This window comes from Vigna unguiculata, chromosome 11 (assembly GCF_004118075.2).
Source record: "Vigna unguiculata cultivar IT97K-499-35 chromosome 11, ASM411807v1, whole genome shotgun sequence".
Lineage (NCBI taxonomy): Eukaryota > Viridiplantae > Streptophyta > Magnoliopsida > Fabales > Fabaceae > Vigna > Vigna unguiculata.
The window spans coordinates 5,418,089-5,439,456 of record NC_040289.1 but is presented as its reverse complement, the minus strand read 5'-3'; the positions used below and the strand labels follow the sequence as shown (position 1 = coordinate 5,439,456).

Genomic DNA, 21,368 nt, shown 5'->3' with positions numbered 1-21,368 from the left:
ATGGTACAAGGGACAAATAAAAAAATAAAAGTTGTAACATCCTATTTAATCAATAATCGTAATTAAAGGAAGCGTCACACAAAAATAGTATAGTAGCGTAGTCTTAGAGTTTCCACATAACGCCTTACAATAATCCAAGGCATACAACGATGCCAAACTAAACCAGATACAGAAATTTAACAGAATTAAAATGGAAGTTTAAAGGACAGCCAATACATGGGTCGTGGCCCTAAAAGAAAGCCCAGAGTAGAAAATCCAGCCCAGATGGCTAAGCAGCGGAGTCACCGTTCTCCTGTTGACTACGATGACCTCTCGCATCTGCTCCCATCAATAAATTGATGATCATCGCAAAAAAGAAGAGCCATATACAAGACAACCAGACAAACAAACAAGGTAAGCTAGAATAAAACAGTTCATCAAATAGTAGCATGCCATCACACAATCCAAGCATTTTATATATCATCCAAACATGTTCTGACTTCTCAAACAATACACTAGACTCTGACTCAACTCATCCGGATACATATAGTCTGGTCGGATTCAGCAAATGCATGATGCACTTGTGGTGAATACCTCTGCTCACCCCTGAGCTATGTGTTACAAGTGTTACAATGAATCATTCCCACACATACAAGGTTAGTCCTTAATGAGTTTTACGCCTCCTACTACTCTCACCACAAGAGTCAGTCCGCTCTAAGTGAGACTAACTCACTCCTTCGAGTGTCAGGATGCAACCATACCTTGAATCCTTAGCAGACCATATTGGTGGGGCACCACCTTGGACACCCACTAACATGGGCCATGGAATTACGTCCCGACCACTGAAGCACGACCCTGGAATCTCACCTAGAGATTCCAAGGGATTACGCACTAACCACAAACCAAACATAAACCAACAACAAGAGAAACATTTATCATGCTTATAATATCATACCAACCTCTGAAATCAATTCTCATTCGTACCACATGTTGAATCCATACCACTAGTCATTCCCAAATCCATGAATATAGGGCCTCATCTCATACCAATACCATGCCTCTTTAATTTCTAACCCACTCATTAGTTTCACATGCCTCCAATTTATAGCCACAGATCATACCATGCATTTCATTTCATAGGCCTCATGCATCATACAGAATAGCTCATAAATCAAACCATCCAATTACCAATTGAAGAAAACACATAACCTACAGCAGATCTCGCCCAAGCCGAGAGCCCTCGCTCAGGTGAGAGGGGTGCTCTCGCCTAGGTAGTAAACCCCCGCTTAGGCGAGATCGCGACCAGTGCTGGGAGGTTCTCGCAGGCTCGCTTAGGCGAGCCTTATCTCGCTTGAGTGAGACAACCTCTCACCCAACAGTGAGGTCCCTCGCTTGGGCTAAACCATAGCAGCGTCCCAAAGCTTTCACTCCTCCTCGCTTAGACGAATGGCTCTCGCCTGAGCGAGACAGTGCCTCGCTCAAAACCAGAGCTCTCTGCCTGAGCAAGAGTTCGCGAAACCCCTAGTTTGCTCCTACAAGTCTCACTTGGGCGAGAGTAACAGATCTCGCCACCGTTTCTCCTGCAATAGTCACATGTTCGCACCCAAATAACAATACAAGGCAGTTCACACATTCATCACAATCATATAGATCATACAACACACACAAACTCTAAATCAGCCACAAATCATTCAAGACCCAAAACCCTACACCAGTGCAGGAAGGGCCTTTGGCAGCGGTTGTTTTTAATATTCTGCACCGGTTCGGGAACCGAAGCATATTGGGACGAGGCCAAAAGGTCATAGCTTTTGGCCTCGGTTAAGAACCGAAGCCATAGAGGGCGCTTTGGCCTCGATTTTTGTTGCACCCGAGGCCATATGGTGTTTTTTTTTTTTTTTTTTAAAATTCACCCTCCTCAGCTAACCACCACCCGCGCCCCTACATGGCTCCTGCACCCTCCATCTTCCTCCTCCTCCTCACTCTCCTTCTACTCCTTACAAACGCAACACACACCAGAGAAACTCCACCTCCCACTCCCCAACGAATCATTGCTCCGCCGCTGCCCGACAACGAAAATGACACCTCGCCGCCGTTCAGACCTGGCATAGCGGTGGTGGTATGCGTTTTGACCACCATAATCTCCCTCACCTCGCTGCTCCTTCTTTACATCAAACACTGCAACGGCGGCAACATCCACAGCGGCGGGAGCTCGATTCCGTGGACGGTGGCGCCGTTCTCCGGGAGAAAGAACTCCGGTCTGGTGGAGGCTCGCGTGGAGGCTCGCGTGGTGGTGGCTGGAGGCGCGACGAGACTGCGGTGGCTGGTGGAGGCTCGCGTGGAGGCTCGCGTGGTGGTGGCAGGAGGCTCGCGTGGTGGCAGGAGGCTCGCGTGGTCGCCGGAATTTGCAGAGGAGAAATGGCAGCTGCGCGCGCGAGGAAGAAGGGGTTCTGTTTTTGAACCCTAATCAAACGATATGGCCTCGGTTCCACGCAGAACCGAGGCATATAACCCATCTTTGGCCTCGGTTTCCTAACACCCGAGGCCTATCACCCCTCTTTGGCACCGGCTTCTCCCTAACCGAAGCCTATAGGTCAATTTCTGGCAACCTTTTGGCTTTGGGCCTCCTTAACCGAGGCCTATAACATCTCTTTGGCACCGGTTTCTTAAGACCCGAGGCCTAAAGCGGCATTTGGCACCGGTTTTTGACTGAACCGAGGCCTATAAGTTCCCTTTAATTTCAAAATTGCCACCGCCTCCTTATAGGCTTCGGTTCCGCCATAACCGAGGCCTATAAGGCGAGGTAAAATCCCAAATCTGCACTAGTGCTAACTTCCCTGTACCTGGAATAAGGTTTAGCAAGGACCCTGACGGCACGACCACGAGCACAACAACTCTAGGGATGAACTACAGGGCTGAAATAAAGGTGGAACATAACCAGTAGATGGGGTTAACAGAGGATCCTAACTAGGAATACGAAAGGTGATTAAAGGGGGACCAACATGAACTAGAAAAGGATACTTACATGGAGCAACGAGTCCTCTTAGCTCAACGTAACAGCGGAAGCAAACCCTAGCAAAGAGGTTGACGACTGCAGTTCAAGGTTCTCTGAAATGAGTGGAAAGTGTGAGTTAAGGCAAACTAGGAGTGGTTTTTATCCTTTGGGCCAGCCTTTAAGTCCAACAGTTGTAAGGCAACCCTTAAAATATTAGGGCAGGAAAGTTGGGTCTTATAAAAGCAAACTTCTACTCCCCTGAAAATATAACAATTTTTCTTAATTTGCAATGGACAAGTCAATATTTCCTTTTTCTAATTAGTAAATATCTCACTGAGTTTATTCTATTTCCAACGAAGCAGCAATTTCTACTATAGGAGCACTAGACAACTCTACAAAAAATAAATTTTCGTTAAAATTCTCTTTTTCAACATAAAATGTTGGTCTTTTAAGTAAGGTAAAGACATTATTTCACTCTTGTTTGTCAACATTGATATAACATCCCACATTAGGTCTCATTTGCATATTTTTCAACACATAAGAGACTAACATGAATACACCTCTGCATTCATCATAATCAAATACCTACTCTAATGATGGATCCACCGATTCAAAACACTTTCCATCTTTCCATAATTCCCATACCTTTAAGTATTTTAGCAATTAGACACAGAATATCATGCCAAAAAACAGACTTACCAAAGCTTATTTTACATACATGTCCAATTAGATTTATTGGACGGTCATCATCATAAAAACTAGTATTTTTCGACCACTAACTATCTAGAGCAACAACAGTCCAAAGCTGTACAGATCAGACTTGGTAGAAAAAACTTTTTCCGTAGCGTATTCTAGAGTCTTGGGTACTTGTGAAGATATAATAATCCTTGAGCAATTCCTTGTGTTATGTTGAGGCGCTTATTCCAATATAGTAATTTGCTTCTTGTACAGTTTTCTCCATGGTTATTTAGTATTGATGTGGTTATAATGTATACTATACAAATTTTAAATTTCAAAAATGACTTTTCTTGATGTTGTTCTACCTAGGAAAACATGAAATTATAGTAAATATATCTTAATAAACAATTGCAGTTGAGAAAGAACAATTATCACATGTGTTTGGATAGTTGCATAATAATGAAAACAATTTTTATCTGTTTCCAAAACAACATAATATTAGATCATCATTAACACATTCCTTACCAAAAAGATATAAATTCAAGCTTTGTAAGGTATATAATCGTAAATTACACTTCAAGAAAAATCTTAAATAATGATCCAATTTAGTCACAAAAAATAATTAGTCACTATAGTGACCAATTTACATATTAATATATAAACTATAAATTATTGGTAGCTAAACTAGTTTCAAAAAATTATAATTGGTGTCTAAATTGGTAATTAAAAGAGTTTTTATTATGAATTGATCTCTAAATAATTTATTAAAGACTAATTTAGTGACCAGTTCATTTGGTAGTCAAAACCTAGGTAGCTAATGTTAGTAACTGATTTAGAGACCAATTCATAATATAAACTACTTTAATTACCAATTTAGATACCAATTATAATTTTTTGAAACTAATTTAGTTATTACTAATAATTTTTAGTTTATAAATTAATATTTAAATTGGTCAGTAATTAATTAATTTTGTTACTAAATTTGATTATTATTTATGGTTTTTCTTTTAGTGTTAGAATCTTCTCTTCTTAATAAATGCAACAACCAAGTAGTTGAACAAGATTCATGTGTTGAAGTTAACAGTGTTAGTTCGTTTTTAAACTTCACAATTCCTTGTGCATAAAAGTCTTTTAACAGCAACCTCCTGTCTTGTTGGCAAAGTTCCCTTTTGAAATGTTAACAAAATATCATTAGTCGTCTGAAGTAAATTTATGAATGCATAAGTTCAGTAGTTTCAATCACCTTATACATTTGTTGTCGCCACAACCAATGTATATAATCGAATACGTTTAAACTGTGTCGATTTTTTAGGTCATTTCCAACATCTTCGTTTATAGATAATTTTATTGCCATTTCTTTCGTTTTTCTTCTGTTAAGATGAAATTGAGAAATGTAAAAATATAGAAAAATGATCAAAAGATTTTTTAACAATGAGTTTGAAGTATGTAAACTATCTGGAAGCACATGTTTTTATTTTCTTTATGGCTAGGAATAGAAAGTATGCGCATATTATCAGTAACGTAGTTATTATTACTGTACTTATCTGTTACAAAACAAGATATAATTGTGGAATAGTTTCCCTTAATGATTTGAGAAATAATATATAGGTATTTAAGTAGGAATAAATAACCTAATTAGGGAAAATAATCTCATGAAATAAAGATCCTAAATCAGGAGTTAATCTACCAAATAACTCGTAATCCCAATCACTTAATTTCAGAGATTTCAAATAATTTTTCAAGTTGAGGAATAGATATTAATCATTCTCAGCTTGTTTGAAATTGTGGAAGATTGATCTATTAAGGCCTTTTGTTAGAACATCTCTCTGGACTGATCATCAATTCTTGTCCCTTCGGTTCCCATTCAAGACTAAAGGCACCTGGTCTCGCCCGGTTGATAAATTTATAGAACATTACGATAAATTAAGTCGTCAATAAATGTAATGCATCCATCTAGATCAATGGCGTATGCTCTATGCACCCAAACAAATATGCTAATATTTATCCAAATAAACATGCAATACAAATGCAATTAGCTATATTCTTTGCACCCAAAGTTATTAATATTTCTACCTAAACAAAGACATACAACAGCTGCCAAAATCAAAACATCAATTGTCTACAATATTATATCACAAAACCAATTTCAGAAGAAAATAAGTTATTGAAGTAATTATATGTCACTAAATAACGTATCCACATTGAAAAAACCTAATAAGTATGTAAGAAAAACAAAAGTTTTAATAATCTACATAATCATCAAAACTATTGTCTTATTGTTAAGGGTCTTGTTCTTGTTGTTGGGATTGTAGTTCTTGGACTGGGATGAGTTGTTGTTGGGACAATATTGGGCTGGACTGAAACTGTTGAAGATGAGTTTGGGCATCAGGAGGCAAGTATTTCATGACTAGACTTATAAGGGATTGAAATTGGCATCACAAATTTTCATAAGCCTGGTCACTTGCTTCTAATTGTTGCATGAGGTATGTAATCTGCTCAGAACGGCAAATGGAAGAAGATGGTCGGTGCTTAAGGCTACCTCTTCCACCAATGTGATTTGCAGCAAGTTGTCCCGCCTCACACATTCTTCTTTTATTTTTTCCACTGGCAACCTCAACCCAACACTGAGTTCTAATGATCTCATCATGTGCAACATCATTATTGTTATGCTCTTCTGATGCCTCAGAACATGACCCTTGCTCAGATTTGACCTGTGAAACTTTAGTTTCAAATTCTTCCTGTTAATAAAATAATGAGAAATTAGTTAAATTAATTAAATATAGTACAATTTTAAGTTTAAAGGTAAATAATAGTAAAATTGTTTGTTTAAGTGTGTTCTCCAAGATCTTTTATGAACAAAATTGTCAAATCCCTTGCCAAGATGAGTTTGTTGAAATACCTCATCAACAAATACAGACTGTCCCAACTCTTGTGTCTGTAACAAAATATGGGGTTATATATATATATATTCATAAATTTTAAAAAACATAAGATATATAGTAATATGAAAACAGAAGGAACTAAGGTTTATACCATACGAATGACATGCTCATGAGTGGCAATGGAACCAATTGTGTGTACAGTCCCACCCTTTTTTGAAGCTCTATTTTTTTGAGTTGTAGCACATTTGTTGCGATAGAGAGGAGAATTCCAATGTGCTAGCAAATTATTCACACATCCTCGCTAACCCAATAAGGTCGTTCCCCTGCAATCCTAGCATCTCTAAACATCTGAGAGAGCCTATGAGATGCTTTGGCATGGAAATTTTTTTTAATTTGGGGTTCATGCTTAAGTCTCCACTGAACCTTCATCTGTAACAATGAATCAAGTACAAATCATTTTGATGAAATGTATGGTATTTCAAGTAAAATAGGAGTGGGAAATTACATTTGACTCTTACACATATAGTAAGGAAAAGGGAATAAGTTTGATGACGTGTTACCTTAAAATGTTGCCAAAAATGATCATTCTCTTCTGGAGGTATGACTCCCCATGTTGGCCAAGGCTTCAGAAATTTTTGCCTAATAGACTTTGTGATGGCTTGGGAAGCAACTTTAGGAGGAACAAACCTAAACATAGAATGCAAAAATGTTATGCAAAAGAACCAAAAATAAAACAAGTCATGTAATACAAATTAGATTTTAGGATGATATCAACAATTACCCTCGACCGTAAGGTTCAATCATCGGTCGATTATGGAAAGGAGGATCAACTTCAGCAGCTGAATTAGGTGGACATTGTACTATAAATGAAACCTTATCAAGACGAGATGGACCTCCAGATGACATTGTACAGTAAGTGAAACCTTATAAAGTAGCAATTAATAACTAAGTCATTGTTCAAAAGTATAAAAATAACTAAATAAATGTGTAATCATAGATGATCCATGAAAACAACCATGATAACATCTCATAAAAAGTACAAAACAAAAAGTTAAATTTTAATTATACTCGTGAATGATGAATGTCAAGTACAAATATTAAAAATTAATCATTGTCATTGTCATCTTTCTCTTCATCATTATTGTCATCATCGTCATACTCGTCATTGTCATCATCATCATATTCATCATTGTCAACATCATCATCATCATCGTGTTCTCTATAGGAAAGGGGCTACTTTATAAAGATAAAGGGAATACCTAAGTTTTTGGATACTATGATGTTGATTAGGTCGGTTCTCCAATGGATAGACGCTTTACCACTGGGTATTGTGTTTTTTTTTTTTTTGCTGAAAATATTATCTCATAGAAAAGCAAAAAGCAAAATGTTGTTGTCTGATCATCTACTGAAGCTGAATATAGGGTAATGGCATCTCTTTCTTGTGAACTTGTATGGGTAAAACAACTCCTCCAAGAACTTAAATTTTGCGAGATCCAGACCCTGAAGATGTATAGTGATAATCAAGCTGCTCCCCACATTGCATCCAATCCAATATTCCACAAAAGAACTAAACACGTAGAAATTTACTGTCATTTTATTCGAGAAAAGTTGTTGTCAAAAGAAATTTGTACTAAGTATGTTGGGTCAAATGATCAACTTGTAGATTTCTTAACTAGGTTCTCAAGGGGACCTTGAATTGAGTTTATATGTTCCAAGCTCGAGATATACAATTTGTATGCTCCAACTTGAGCGGGAGTGTTGAAATATGTAAGAAGTATTGCACTCTATGAGTTGTATCTAGAATAGTCTAGAAGAGTCTTTTAATCTTTTCATTGTATTGGTTTTCTATCATTATAAATAGAATATCACAAGAAGCATCTTGAAAGCCCTCTAACTTTACATTATCTCTTTATTCTCAACTGTAGGTTTTTTGAAATTTTTGTAGTTATGGTTTTGCATTGCAAATTCAAATCGCTCGACTATTATTAAGATCATATGCGGTCTGGTAGTACTTTTATTGGATCATATGCGAAGAAGGGGGAACTTTTAGGTTCTAAGGTGGTTGTTGAATGATGCAATTGCCATTTGTTAAGGCTCTTCAACATTTTAAGCTCTCTTGGAGTCTCCCTAAAGAGCCAATATACAGTTTGAGGAGGCAACAATGAGGTGACCTTTTTTATCCTTCAACATCTTCTTTAGACCATTTTTTATGACACCGAGTTAGTTCTAGAATTGCTAAAAAGTTTCTTCAAGTTTTGGAAAAAAATCCACTTATGTGTTGTGGATAACAGGCACTAGTTAAAATCAACCAGAAATGTTGGTAAGCTCATTGATTCCTATCTTCAAGTGTTGCCAAGGGATGATAATAGTGTCAAAGTTTGTCTCTCCGACTGAAATTGTGCCAACTATCTGAAAGTGAATGTCTAAGTTTTTTTTATTAGATATAATAAAGATGCTCAACATTTTAGCACTTTTTGTTAGGACCTTGAGATTTCAACTCTATACACTAACACACTTTCACATCAAAACTCGAAAATTACTTGAAAGATCTAAACAACTTTTTTATGTATAATGGAGTTTATTTATAGTTGCATAACGATCTTAATACAATATAAATTCCAATACTCATCAACAAGAACACCAATAAATTACAAGAGTATGATGTATGATGTTGTGCATGTATGAATTACAATTGGTGCAGGGAAGTGTTTCATTCCTTGATTTCTTCTATGATTTGTTGTTTTACTTGTCAAGAGTGTGATGAATGATGTGCATGTATGATGTGGTGTTTTGGAATTATATTTCATATGATTAGCATGAGATGATAATATTGTGAGATAACATGTGAACTATATGGGAGAATTTCATAGAGAAATTCATTTTGATGATAAAGTAATGTGTGTAGTGACTTAAGGATTCAAGTAAGGTTGCATCCTGACACTCTAACGAATCAATCAGACTCATATAGAGTAGACTGGTTTATGTAGTGAGAGTAGCAGGACGTCGTAGTCTTGGGTAAAAATAATGGCCTTAAATGTCTAACCTTATGTGTGGTAGGGTGAAACTCATTAGCAATGGCTCTGCGGAGTAGTAGAGACCACCACAAGTTCAAACAACTAGTGAATATGATTTCATTACAAGTATCTAGATAATCGAGGTCTTTTATCGTTTGCTATCACATGTAGTTTGTGCTCAAAATCTATTTACTTTTCTATTAAAATTATTTTAACTAGCTTACACTTCTTTCTGTAACGCCCCATTTAATTTAATACATAAAATTAAAGGAAACGTCACACAGAGATAATCAACAATGCAGTCCTGGGGTTCATGACATCACCCCTACAAAACCAGGCACACCACGATGCCAACAAAAGCAGGATAACAAATTTAACTAAGAGTTTACAATCCAAAGACAACGAGTACAGGGGCCATAGCCCTAAAGAAAACATGAAGGTAAGAAGCGTGAGATCTAGCCCAGATGGCTAAGTAGCGGAGTCGTCATTCCCTGGTTGACCACGAGAGCCTCGCCCATCTGCTCCCATCAACCAAGTCGATGATCATCGCAAGAAAGAACAGTCACATACAATCACAACCATGCAACAAAATGGGTAAGCTAGAACCAATAACATATTCAACATGCAATCAAGTATATTTTCATCATCTCATCCACATAGCAACCAAACATGTTATGACTCTTCATTCAATACACTACGACTCGACTCGACTCATCCGGATACGTATAACTCGGTCGGATTCAGCGGATGCTTGCACTTGTGGTGGATACCTCTGCTCGACCCTGAGCTGCTTGATCCTGAGCTATGTGTTACCAGTGTTACGATGAATCAAAAATCTCTCCCACCACAAGGTTAGCCCTTAAGGAGTTTCAGGCCTCCTGCTACTCCCACCACAAGAGTCAGTCCGCTCTAAGTGAGACTAACTGGCTCCTCGGAGCGTCAGGATGCAACCTTACCTTGAATCCTTACCTAGTTATACAGATGGGGCACCACCATGAACACCCACTAGCAGGGGCCATGGAATTACGTCCCGACCACTGAAGCGCGACCCCGGAGGTCTCACCTAGAGACCCCAAGGAATTACACGCTGACACGGACCAACATTTATAAAATAGCAATAAGAGAATAATAAATTATATCTTTTTCAATTCCATATCAACCCTTGAAGTTTAATCCTCATCTCAATTACATCTCAAATCCATACCTCTGATCATCACCACCCCAATGGGTCTAGGGCCTCGTTTCATATTTATACCATGATCCTTTAGTTCAAATCCATTCATTCATTTCACATGCTAAGTCCCCACCACACTCATCATTCATCATTCATGAATCATGTCACGCATATATAGCAACCCATTAGGCGTATATTCATACATCAGTACATGCATCTTATCATAGCAGTCATACCCAAACAAGTCCAAGCACAAGAGAACAAATATGCAACCCAACACCACGCTGTCTCGCCCAAACCCCTCGCTCAGGCTGAAGGGTCTCGCTCAGGCGAGCCCCCCTTCGCCTAGGCGAGGGCTCGAAAAAAAACAAGGGCATGAGCAACGCGGGATCTCGCTTAAGCGAGATCCCTCTTGCCTGGGCGAGTTGCCTGCTCGCTCAAAAGTTGAGCGAGCCGCCTGGGCGACTTTTCGCACAAGAAACTTAGGCGAGCTCCCTGTTTCATCTCGCCTAGGCGAGATGGACTCGCTTGGGCGAGATTAACAGGTCTCGCCACTGTTCTTCACTATAACAGCCATGAAAACGAACCAAACAACACATGCAAGCTATTCACACGCATCAAAACGGAGAATCAAACCGTACAATCAACCATAAACTCATACACAGATCAAAGGATGACTCAAAACTTGAAACTCTAACTTCCCGTACCTGGAAAACCTAGCGAAGACCTCTACTACGTGACCACGAGCACGGCAGCTCCGAGAATGCGCTAAAGGGCTGCGGTGAGAGTGGGACAGGACCAGACAGGTGGGTTAGCCAGGGCTCTTACAACAGATCACGAAAAAGTTACGAAAAGGGAACTAGCACGAACTTGAGAGTCACTTACATGGAGTAACGGAACTTCCCAGTAATGGAACCCTAGCAGAAGATGTGTGGCGGCTGCAGCTCAAGGCAAGGGCAACTTTTCTGAAAGTGTAGGGTACCCTAGGTTTTAGGGCAGACCTAAGGGCTTACATGTTTGGCCGGCCTTAGGCCCAACTACAAGGCTGAAAAGAAATAAATGGGCCTTACATTCTCCCCAACAAGAAAATTTTCGACCTCGAAAATAAAGACTCACCAGGCAAACAAATGTGGATGTGATTTTCTCATGTCCTTCTCTAACTCCCAAGTCGAGTCACCTGTCCTCCGATCCCAGATGACTTTGACAAGACTGACGGTCTTTCCACGACGTTCCTCAACCTTGCTATCCTCAAGAGCTATGGGTGGTACTTCCACTGTGAGATCTTCCCTGACCTGTATATCCTCAGCTTCCATCACGTGAGCCGGATCGAATACATACTTCCTCAGTTGTGACACATGAAACACTGGATGAAGGTTTGCCAACTGCAGGGGTAAGGCTATCTCGTAAGCCACTGGCCCTATCCTCCTCGTGATCTGATACGGGCCAAGGAACTTGGGTGAAAGCTTCCTTGAGCGGAGAGCCCTTCCCACGCCCGTGGTTCGGGTCACCCTCAAGAACACATGATCTCCTGCTGTGAACTCCAAAGGCCTCCTCCTACGATCCGCATAGGCCTTCTGTCTACTCTGCGAAGCCAACATCCTATCTCTCACCATCCTCACCTTCTCGGTGGTCTGTGCTAACAACTCCGGTCCAACCAACACTGCCTCTCCATCCTGATACCAACAAAGAGGAGTCCTACACCTCCTGCCATAAAGAGCCTCGTATGGCGCCATGCCAATGCTCGCATGAAAGCTGTTGTTGTAGGTGAACTCTATCAAAGGCAATACCTCGTCCCAAGCACCCAGATGGTCCAATATGCAAGTCCTCAACAGATCCTCTAACGACTGGATCGTCCTCTCAGACTGGCCATCGGTCTGAGGGTGATAAGCTGAACTCATGGTGAGTTTGCTACCCATAGCACTCTGTAGCGTCTGCCAAAACCGGGACGTGAATCGCGGGTCCCTATCGGAAACTATGCTCGAAGGTACTCCATGCAACCTCACAATCTCTTTGACGTACAGCTGGGCCAACTTGGCCATGGACATCCTCAAGTTCATTGCCAAAAAGTGTGCACTCTTGGTCAACCGATCCACTATCACCCAGATGGTGTCATGTCCTCTAAAAGTGCGCGGAAGATGAGTCACGAAGTCCATGGAGATGCTGTCCCATTTCCACACTGGTACCTCTAACGACTGTAGAACGCCACCGGGTCTCTGATGCTCCACCTTTGCCTTCTGACACGTCAGACAGGCGGATACAAACTGAGCCACATCCTTCTTCATCCCCTACCACCAGAAAGATTCCTTGAGGTCCTGGTACATCTTAGTCATGCCAGGATGCAAGCTAAGACGACTCTTGTGTCCTTCCTCAAGGATCAACCTTCTCACCTCAACATCATCCGGTATACATACTCTGCCTCAAAACCTCAGTATACCATCATCACTCACAGCAAAGTCTCTGGCCTCCTCGGATCCCAGCTGTTCTCTAACTCTGTTCAGACTAGCATCTAACAACTGCCTCTCTCTGATCGAGCCCAAGAAGTCACTAGATATAGTAAGGGTACTACACCTAATGGACTCGGACCCCAACTCCACCTGTAGCCTCATGTCTCTGAACTTCTCTAGTAGCTCTGTCTCTTTTATCATGAGATGTGCTATGTGTACCGTCTTCCTACTCAAAGCATCTGCCACTACATTTGCCTTTCCCGGATGATATAGAAGCTCGAAGTCGTAGTCCTTCAGGAATTCCATCCACCTCCTTTGCCTCATATTCAGCTCCTTCTGATCAAACAAGTACTTTAAACTTTTGTGGTCGCTGAACACCCGAAACTGAGCACCATACAGATAGTGCCTCCAGATCTTCAAGGCAAAAACTATCGCTGCCAACTCAAGGTCATGAGTGGGGTAATTACGCTCATGCACCTTAAGCTGTCGTGAAGCATACGCCACTGCCTTCTTTTCTTGCATCAAAACACATCCAAGTCCAAGGCGGGAGGCGTCACAGTAGACCTCAAACGGCTTTCCGACATCCAGAATCACAAGTATCGGTGCACTGGTCAGTCTCTTCTTCAGTTCCTGGAAACTCTCCTCACACTTATCCGTCCAGATGAAGAGTTGGTCCTTCCGGGTAAGCAAAGTCAAAGGTGCCACAATCTTGGAGAATCCCTCTATGAACCTCCTGTAGTATCCTGCTAACCCCACAAAGCTCCTAATCTCAGTGGCTGATTTAGGGCTTTCCCATCTTACCACTGCCTCGACCTTCGTTGGATCCACTGCAATCCCCTGTGCTGATATCACATGCCCCAAAAACTGAACTTCGTCCAACCAGAACTCACACTTGGATAACTTGGCATACAACTGCTTCTCCCTCAAAACACCAAGCACCAACCTCAGGTGTTCTGCATGTTCCTCCTGAGTCTGGGAGTAGATAAGGATGTCGTCTATGAAGACCACGACAAACCTATCTAGGAAGGGTCGGAAGATCCTGTTCATGTAATCCATGAACACCGCTGGGGCGTTGGTCACACCAAACGGCATAATCACATACTCATAGTGGTCATACCTCGACCTGAAGGCTGTCTTCTGTACATCATCAGCCTTTACCAAAATCTGATGATAACCCGATCGCAGATCTATTTTCGAGAACACCGATGACCCATGCAACTGATCCATCAAGTCATCAATCCTCGAGAGCGGGTACTTGTTCTTGATAGTCATCTTATTCAGTTGCCTGTAATCCACACACCAGCGTGAACTCCTGTCCTTCTTCTTCACCAACAACACTGGTGCTCCCCAAGGTGAAGTGCTGGGTCGGATGAACTGTTTCTCCATCAGGTCTTCTATCTGTTTCTTGAGCTCTACTAACTCTGCCGGAGCCATGCGATATGGGGCCATCGAGACCGGGCCTGTTCCTGGGACTAGATCGATAGAAAACTCCACCTCTCTACTGGGAGGCAACCCTGGTATCTCCTCCGGAAACACATCCACAAAGTCCTGGACGACTGGTATCACAGACGTCGTCTCTCCCCTCTCCACCTCCATATGTGTGAAGATCATGTAGCACTGCGCGCCGTCTTGTAGTTCCCTCTTAACACCCTGGGAAGACACCAACTCAGGTTCCTCTAAGTCAGGAAACAACAACTTCTTCTCCCGACAATCTATCAGGATGCGATTGGGAGAGAGCCAATTCATCCCTAAGATTACCTCCAACTCCTGTAGAGGTAGGCAGATTAAGTTCACCCTGTACCTGCGCCCCTCTACCTCCACTGGAAGCCTAGCACACAAGGACGACATCCTGACCAAACCCGACGCCGGAGTAGACACCGCAAGCTCACACTGCAGCTCGCGCACCGACAGACCCAACGGTTCCACACATGCAAAAGACACAAAAGAGTGTGTCGCTCCAGAATCATATAGCACACAACAAGAAGAACCAGCTATCATGCAACTACCCATAACCAAGTTACCTGAGTCTGATGCCTCAGCTCCTGACATGGCGTACACTCTGCCCGTCGCCTGAGGCCTGTTGCCTTTGTCTCTCCCCTGATGCTGATGGGGTGTCTGAACTGGAGGGCGTGTCGTTGCCCTAGCAAGGTTGGGGCAATCTCTCCCAAAGTGGCCTTCCTTGCCACAGTTGTTGCACCGACGGTAACCCTTCCTACGTGGACACGCATACCTCGGGTGGGGTCCTCCACATGAGTAACACCAAACTCGACCCTGCTGCGAAGGAAAGCTCCTAGACTCCTGAGGCTGATGGGGTGGTCTATCATACGGTCTCCTCCGCTCCTCATGTCTGGGCCTGGACCCGGATGGTCCACCAATCCTCTGGGGCGGCTGTGACTGCGGTGGGCGCTGGCCTTCCACCTCGCGCTTCATCTTCTCCATTACCCTGGCCTTCTCTACCAGAGCAGCAAAATCCTTGATGGACAAGGGTGCCACCATCAAGCGAATGTCTCCCCTAAGGCCGTTCTCAAACTTACGGCATCTCCACTCCTCGTCAAGCGGCAGTGTGTAGAAACGGCTGAGGTGTTTAAACCTCTCAGCATACTCTGCTATTGTCTTCCCTCCCTGGGTCAACTGGAGGAATTCCACCTCCTTGGCGTATCGGATGTTGTCTGGGAAGTACTCGAAGAGGAATCTCTCCCTGAAAGTCTCCCACGTCACTAGCTCATCCCTCTCCTCTAGGATGGACCTGGTGCTGCTCCACCAATGCTCTGCCTCTCCCGTGAGCATATAGACCGAGAACGCCAACCTGTCCTCTGCAGGGCACATCTTGGCGTCATAGATGCGCTCCAAGTCCTTCAGCCATTGGTCTGCGGCGTCAGGACTAGTCTTCCCATCAAACTTTGCTGGGTGGTGTTTCAAAAAGTCCTCCAAGCTCTACTCCCTGACCGTAGGTCGTGGCTCAGGACCAACCACAGGTGTCGTCGTCCTGCTCTCCTCCATCTGGCGGAGGGCCTCCATATGCTGCCTATGAGCATCCTCAGCAGCTACCCTTGCAGCCTCCATCTGCTACATCACTGCCTGCTGCTGCTCAAGCGACGCCGCCTGTCGCTGCATGGATGCCTCATGCTGCTGCATCATCGCAGCACTCTGCTGCGTCATAGCTGCTACCATCGCCTCTATAGCTCTAGCAATATCAGGTACGTCTCCCTGGGATGATTGCGAAGTCCTACGAGGAGGTGCCATAGTCCACTGGCACATAGAAAATCACTTGGTTAGGCTCGATAAAGGCAAGAATTTTAACTAAACACTCAGGGACACACAGAGAAAGCTAAGCGGACAACCCAAGTCCACAGACCTAAGGAATGATCGCTCTGATACCATAAATGTAACGCCCCATTTAATTTAATACATAAAATTAAAGGAAACGTCACACAGAGATAATCAACAATGCAGTCCTGGGGTTCATGACATCACCCCTACAAAACCAGGCACACCACGATGCCAACAAAAGCAGGATAACAAATTTAACTAAGAGTTTACAATCCAAAGACAACGAGTACAGGGGCCATAGCCCTAAAGAAAACATGAAGGTAAGAAGCGTGAGATCTAGCCCAGATGGCTAAGTAGCGGAGTCGTCATTCCCTGGTTGACCACGAGAGCCTCGCCCATCTGCTCCCATCAACCAAGTCGATGATCATCGCAAGAAAGAACAGTCACATACAATCACAACCATGCAACAAAACGGGTAAGCTAGAGCCAATAACATATTCAACATGCAATCAAGTATATTTTCATCATCTCATCCACATAGCAACCAAACATGTTATGACTCTCCATTCAATACACTACGACTCGACTCGACTCATCCGGATACGTATAACTCGGTCGGATTCAGCGGATGCTTGCACTTGTGGTGGATACCTCTGCTCGACCCTGAGCTGCTTGATCCTGAGCTATGTGTTACCAGTGTTACGATGAATCAAAAATCTCTCCCACCACAAGGTTAGCCCTTAAGGAGTTTCAGGCCTCCTGCTACTCCCACCACAAGAGTCAGTCCGCTCTAAGTGAGACTAATTGGCTCCTCGGAGCGTTAGGATGCAACCTTACCTTGAATCCTTACCTAGTTATACAGATGGGGCACCACCATGAACACCCACTAGCAGGGGCCATGGAATTACGTCCCGACCACTGAAGCGTGACCCCGGAGGTCTCACCTAGAGACCCCAAGGAATTACACGCTGACACGGACCAACATTTATAAAATAGCAATAAGAGAATAATAAATTATATCTTTTTCAATTCCATATCAACCCTTGAAGTTTAATCCTCATCTCAATTACATCTCAAATTCATACCTCTGATCATCACCACCCCAATGGGTCTAGGGCCTCGTTTCATATTTATACCATGATCCTTTAGTTCAAATCCATTCATTCATTTCACATGCTAAGTCCCCACCACACTCATCATTCATCATTCATGAATCATGTCACGCATATATAGCAACCCATTAGGCGTATATTCATACATCAGTACATGCATCTTATCATAGCAGTCATACCCAAACAAGTCCAAGCACAAGAGAACAAATATGCAACCCAACACCACGCTGTCTCGCCCAAACCCCTCGCTCAGGCTGAAGGGTCTCGCTCAGGCGAGACAGGCTCGCTCAGGCGAGCCCCGCTTCGCCTAGGCGAGGGCTCGAAAAAAAACAAGGGCATGAGCAACGCAGGATCTCGCTTAAGCGAGATCCCTCTCGCCTGGGCGAGTTGCCTGCTCGCTCAAAAGTTGAGCGAGCCGCCTGGGCGACTTTTCGCACAAGAAACTTAGGCGAGCTCCCTGTTTCATCTCGCCTAGGCGAAATGGACTCGCTTGGGCGAGATTAACAAGTCTCGCCACTGTTCTTCACTATAACAGCCATGAAAACGAACCAAACAACACATGCAAGCTATTCACACGCATCAAAACGGAGAATCAAACCGTACAATCAACCATAAACTCATACACAGATCAAAGGATGACTCAAAACTTGAAACTCTAACTTCCCGTACCTGGAAAACCTAGCGAAGACCTCTACTACGTGACCACGAGCACGGCAGCTCCGAGAATGCGCTAAAGGACTGCGGTGAGAGTGGGACAGGACCAGACAGGTGGGTTAGCCAGGGCTCTTACAACAGATCACGAAAAAGTTACGAAAAGGGAACTAGCACGAACTTGAGAGTCACTTACATGGAGTAACGGAACTTCCCAGCAATGGAACCCTAGCAGAAGATGTGTGGCGGCTGCAGCTCAAGGCAAGGGCAACTTTTCTGAAAGTGTAGGGTACCCTAGGTTTTAGGGCAGACCTAAGGGCTTACATGTTTGGCCGGCCTTAGGCCCAACTACAAGGCTGAAAAGAAATAAATGGGCCTTACATTCTCTCCAACAAGAAAATTTTCGACCTCGAAAATAAAGACTCACCAGGCAAACAAATGTGGATGTGATTTTCTCATGTCCTCCTCTAACTTCCAAGTCGAGTCACCTGTCCTCCGATCCCAGATGACTTTGACAAGACGGCAACATTATTAGAAACGACTTGGCCTCACCGTAATTTCCTGTATTCTGATTTTCGATTCTTTCTTCTATGTTTTTGTGTTCGGGGAATTGGATTGTTGAGTTTTCTACTGAGATTCTGTTGTGATTTGAAGGTGCAGGATGAAAATGCAGATGGAAGATGAACGTGGTGAAGTTTATTGTGTATTTTCTGGTGTTGAATAATGCAGGGAGTTGGATAAATCAAGGAATTGATGAATGAACGGTGTTATGTGTGAGTTGGATATTGGTAAAATGGAGGGAAAATCTGTTTCTGAGAGCAGCGTCTCTAGTATGTGTGGGTGAACGAAAATGAATGAATGAGGAGAATGGAGTAGTGATTGCAGCGGAGGTGAAGATGATTGGTGTTGGGCGGATAAATCAATTCATACAAAGACGATAAACACAACACCAAATACAACTAAAACAAGCTCAACTCAGACATTCACATCACATGGATTCAAGAGAAATTAGGGATACTTACTTGTAGAGGGAACAAGACGCACCAGTCGCTCCTACTCCTCTTTCTCTGCCTTGGCTTCTCCTTCTTCCTTTGCGCTCTCTCTCTCTCTGCCAATGCTCAGACTTCTTTTGTTGGCGATTTTTTGTGTTCTCAAGACCAGAGAGTGAAAAAATGATAGTGTTTTTTTCTGTGACCAAGAGGTTTTGTGTGTTTCCTCATAACCGGGTATGTAGATGGGCGCAATTCCAAAATGGCGATTCCCCTTCCTTCTGTGCAGTCACTGCATTTTTCTCTCACCAAATCAATTTTTCTCTATTTTTCTTTGCCCCTTCCTCTCCCCTCCGTCCGTCCGTCCGTGTAGCATAACCATTTTTAAGATTATTTTTTATTTTCTGACAGTGTCATGCGGCGGACTCCCATTGGTGATGATTGGAGTGAATAAAACATATTAAGAAAATTAAAATTAAGAATGAAAACGTTAAATGTTGATTGGATCTAATAAAAAAAACATTATCACAAATGATTTTTTCACAAACAATTTTTTAACAAAAAGTCGACAAAGTTAATAATTTGAGTATTTTTATTTTTTTATGGAAATTAGAAAGATAAAGTATTAATTCTCTCCTTTATTTATTTGTTTCTTTTTTAAAGTTTGGTGTGAGCCATTTTTTGTATTTTTAATTCATCTAAAAATTCAAAATTTCATGTCATTATTTTTTAATTTCTTTATGAACAAGAAAAAATAAATATTTTTTTATTTTTTTTAAATTATTCCATTCTTTGTTTATTTATCATTATATAAAAACCTATTTTTAATTTTGTACGAAAATAATTCTATTCACTTAAACGAAATCTTATTGAACCGGATCCTATCTTTGCCGCCAAAAAGCCTCTGATGTTGCTGATGCATGATGGAAATCTTGAAGCATATTAAAGTTGCATATGAGTTGAGCACAAAGGACTACGAGAAAGAATCATACAAGCCTTGAAAATCAAACCTGACTTCTGCGAAGGATATCTTGCTCTTGGACGTCAGCAGTTTGAGCAAGCTATGTTGTTTTGCTCTTGTGCATCGGCATGCAAGGCCTCACCAAGCCACTCACATGGCTTGGAAATTGGCACCGGATGTGTTTCGAATTAGAGAATTAATGTTTCGGATGCATTCTGAATTTCCAGAACTTAGGTGTGATTCTAAATCGGTCGATTTGGAATACATTTCTGAATGTAAAAGTGTATTTCAAATTATTTAATCTGAAACTTTTTAGATTAGTTAATCCAAAAGGGTTAAGTATGTTTTCAGTCCCTGAACTTTGGTCCAAAATTGGAATTTGTCCCTGGTCGAAACTTTGATAAATTTTGGTCCCTAAACTTTAAAAATAAATGAATATAGTCCTTTTAACCCAATTTTGTTAACTCTTTTTTAAGTTTCGAACGCATTTCTCAGTAAATATTGAGTCGAGAATGTGTCAAACGGTGTAAACAACTCCAATATTTACTGAGAAATGCGTTCGAACTTAAAAAAGAGTTAACAAAATTGGGTTAAAAGGACTATATTCATTCATTTTTAAAGTTTAGGGACCAAAATTTATCAAAGTTTCGACCAGGAACGAATTCCAATTTTGGATCAAAGTTCAGAGACTAAAAACATACTTAACCCAATCCAAAATGTATCACTGGATCTAAAAATATATTTTAGATTGACCGATACAAAACTCAAGTGTGATTTTCGAATTGACCAACCTTGAATGCATTCACGAATTCGGTAGTGTATTTTGGATTGGCCAATCTAGAACATACCAGTATATTACGGAACAAACCAAGATATTTTGGAAGAGTCTTTTCACAAACCATCCAAGCTCACCTTCTTCCATTCTCATTCTTGGTGACTTGGGTGCCATTTGCAATGCCACCAAAGGTTGGTTCAACCCTTGCAGCTTCACTATGTGAAGATGATGTGAGAAGAAATGGGCTAACCTAACAAAAAGGATAATGATACAATGTCTCGCTTTTTGACCCAATTTTACCCGCTTACGTGGCATAGTATATTTTAATGTTTTGTTAAATATGAAAAGAGAACTGACGCGTGAGGTTAAGAATGATTTGTAGGTCACGCGCTTGTACAGGAAAAGTGAGAAAAAACAAGTGAAGACTATGATTTTGGGAAAACAGAG

The 21,368-nt window shown here is 41.8% G+C and overlaps 2 long non-coding RNA genes and 1 pseudogene across 3 annotated transcripts; all 3 read right to left on the bottom strand.

Annotated features, from left to right (window-relative positions):
• Nucleotides 1-3,310: 3,310 nt before the first annotated feature.
• Nucleotides 3,311-21,368, bottom strand: part of LOC114170126 — a 37,682-nt pseudogene continuing 19,624 nt past the window's right edge.
• Nucleotides 5,775-19,574, bottom strand: LOC114169237. 2 transcript variants are annotated; one of them, XR_003600862.1, is made up of 8 exons: nucleotides 11,836-11,863; nucleotides 11,605-11,764; nucleotides 11,427-11,495; nucleotides 7,313-7,454; nucleotides 7,092-7,218; nucleotides 6,683-6,960; nucleotides 6,549-6,584; nucleotides 5,775-6,387 (listed from the first exon to the last, which is right to left on the bottom strand). It is a non-coding gene; the product is annotated as an uncharacterized LOC114169237 (long non-coding RNA). The 2 variants fall into 2 exon arrangements; XR_003600863.1 differs by lacking the exons at nucleotides 11,427-11,495; nucleotides 11,605-11,764; nucleotides 11,836-11,863 and adding an exon at nucleotides 19,219-19,574.
• LOC114169238 lies at nucleotides 16,293-18,567 on the bottom strand. The gene is made up of 3 exons (XR_003600864.1): nucleotides 18,393-18,567; nucleotides 18,215-18,283; nucleotides 16,293-16,832 (listed from the first exon to the last, which is right to left on the bottom strand). It is a non-coding gene; the product is annotated as an uncharacterized LOC114169238 (long non-coding RNA).